Source organism: Piliocolobus tephrosceles, chromosome 6 (genome assembly GCF_002776525.5).
Source record: "Piliocolobus tephrosceles isolate RC106 chromosome 6, ASM277652v3, whole genome shotgun sequence".
Classification (NCBI taxonomy): Eukaryota; Metazoa; Chordata; class Mammalia; order Primates; family Cercopithecidae; genus Piliocolobus; species Piliocolobus tephrosceles.
The window spans coordinates 110,119,521-110,122,118 of record NC_045439.1 but is presented as its reverse complement, the minus strand read 5'-3'; the positions used below and the strand labels follow the sequence as shown (position 1 = coordinate 110,122,118).

Below are 2,598 nucleotides of genomic sequence, written 5' to 3'. Positions count from 1 at the left end.
TATTATTTACATTAAATAAAATTATTGATATTGTCAGATTTAAATCTATCATCTTGCTTGTTGTCTGCTATTTATTTAATTTGTCCTTTATTCTCTTTCTGTCTTTTTCTGCCTGCTCTTGAATTGGTGGGGTTTTTTTTGTTGTTGTTTTGTTTTTGTTGTTGTTGTTGTTGTTATTGTTGAGACAGAGTCTCACTCTGTCACCCAGGCTGGAGGCTGGAGTGCAGTGGTGCAATCTCAACTCATTGCAACCTCCGCCTCTCAAGTTCAAGCAATTCTCCTGCCTCAGCCTCCTGAGTAGCTGGGACTACAGGCACGCACCACCACGCCCGCCTAATTTTTGTATTTTTAAGTAGACACAGGGTTTCACCATATTGGCCAGGCTGGTCTCGAACTCCTGACCTTGTGTTCTGCCTGCCTCGGCCTCCAAAAGTGTTGGGATTACAGTACCACGCCCGGCTGAATTGTTTTTTTTTTTTTTTCTAAACTCAATATTATCTCTACCATTGGTTTACTTATTACTTCTTTTTGACTTTTTAGTGGTTGACATAGAATTTATAATGCATGTCTTAATTAATCACAGTTTGCCTTCAAATAACATCACTCACATGGAATGCTAGAACTTTACACTCCAGTACACTCCAGTTCCTCCCTCCTCCTATCTGTTGTTCTATCATTTTCTTTTCTTTTCTTTTTTTTTTTTTTGAGGTGGAGTCTTGCTCTGTCACCCAGGCTGGAGTGCAGTGGCGGATCTCAGCTCACTGCAAGCTCCGCCTCCTGAGTTTACGCCATTCTCCTGCCTCAGCCTCCCAAGTAGCTGGGACTACAGGCGCTCGCCACCTCGCCCGGCTAGTTTTTTGTATTTTTTAGTGGAGATGGGGGTTTCACCGTGTTAGCCAAGATGGTCTCGATCTCCTGACCTTGTGATCTGCTGGTCTCGGCCTCCCAAAGTGCTGGGATTACAGGCTTGAGCCACCGCGCCCGGCCAGTTCTATCATTTTGTTATATTTCACCTTTACACATGTTGTAAACCCAAAGTAGTCTTTCTATTTTTTGCTTTAAAGAGTTGGCTATGTTTTAGAGCAATTAAAACAAGGAAAAAAAGTCTTTTATTTTCATCATTTCTTTGTGTAATTTAAATTTCTGTCTAGCTCTGATTCTTTCTGAAGAAATTTCTCTAACACCTCTATTTATATTTGTCTGAAAGTCTTTATTTCCTTTTTATGTATGAAAGATAGTTCCATAACATATAAAATTCTGGTTTGACAATTTTTTCAGCACTTTAAATATTTCTTTCCATTATTTTCTAGCTTGCATAATTCCTGAGAATAGTCTACTCTAATTCTTATATTTGTTGCTCTGTATGTAACATTTCTTTTTACATCTGGTTGTCTCTAAGATTATCGTTTTATCTTTCACTTTTAGCACTTTGAATATGATGTATCCAGGTGGTTTTATTTTTGTCGCTCTTATTTATCCTGGTTATGGTTCTCTGACCTTCTCAGATCTGTGGCTTCATGTCTTACATTATTTTGGAAAAATGTTAACCATCTTCAACCAATGTTAACTCTCCAAATATTTATTTGGTTTCTCTCTTTTATCTGTCATTTCCACCCCCAGCCCCACCCACTGGGATTACCATTCTACGTAGGGTAGACTATTTGATATGATACCACAGCTCTTGGGTGCTATGAGCCATTTTTAATTTCCCACATTTTTCTTTTCGTCCTTCAATTTGGATACTTTCTATTGAGCTACATTCAATTTCACTGACTTTCCTTAATGTTTTGAGTGCATTGAAAGTAATCTTTATTTCTGTTGCCATGTTTCATTTCTAGTATTTCCATTAATTTCTTATAATTTCCATTTCTCTGCTGAAATGCTGTCTTTTTGTGCATGTTGTTAATTTTTTCCCACTAGAACCATATTAATTGTAGTTATTTTAAGTTACTTGTCAGATAATTTTAATGTCTACATTATCTCTTGAATCTTGTTCTTTTGCTGCATTGTTTGACAGTGAGTTCATTTTTTCTTGCTTTTTATATGTCTCTTTCTCTCTTTTTTAATAAAATGCTTCATGAATTTGTCTGTCATCCTTGCATATGAGCCATGCTAATCTTCTCTGTATCATTCCAATTTTAAGAGTATGTATTGCCAAAGTGAGCACTTTCCTAATGTTCTATTAATTGCCAAAGAGTGTGTAGGACAGTAAGATTCAGGTAAGTCATATTTATGCCTGAAAATGGGCAGGCATGTTTTGTTTTTTTTTTCTTCTTCCATTATTGTGTATGTTGGAGAAGGTTGTGTCAAACTTGTCAGGAATGGAGCTGGTTTATGTTTTCCTGTTGCTGGGTTTGTCTTCAGTGTACTACTGGCTTCATTCCTCTGCTATTACTTTATCATTAGGGTGAGGGTTAGTTTGCTGGATAGTTTTTCTTGAGGTTCCTAATCCCACCCTCAGGTTTTAGCCTTCCCTGTGTTCCTGAGTTTCAGAATAGGTCACTCTCCAAGGTATCTTACTTGCCAACAGCACACTGTTGGTGTTTGATTTTCCTGCTGATGAGGCCAGGGGAATTCCCTGTTGCCTTAGTTTAGCCT

General features: G+C 37.7%; 1 non-coding gene across 1 annotated transcript; it reads right to left on the bottom strand.

Moving 5' to 3' along the window:
* Positions 1 to 2,064: 2,064 nt before the first annotated feature.
* On the bottom strand, positions 2,065 to 2,167 carry LOC111553715. The gene has a single exon (XR_002735039.1). It is a non-coding gene; the product is annotated as a U6 spliceosomal RNA (small nuclear RNA).
* Between the last annotated feature and the right edge of the window lie 431 nt (positions 2,168 to 2,598).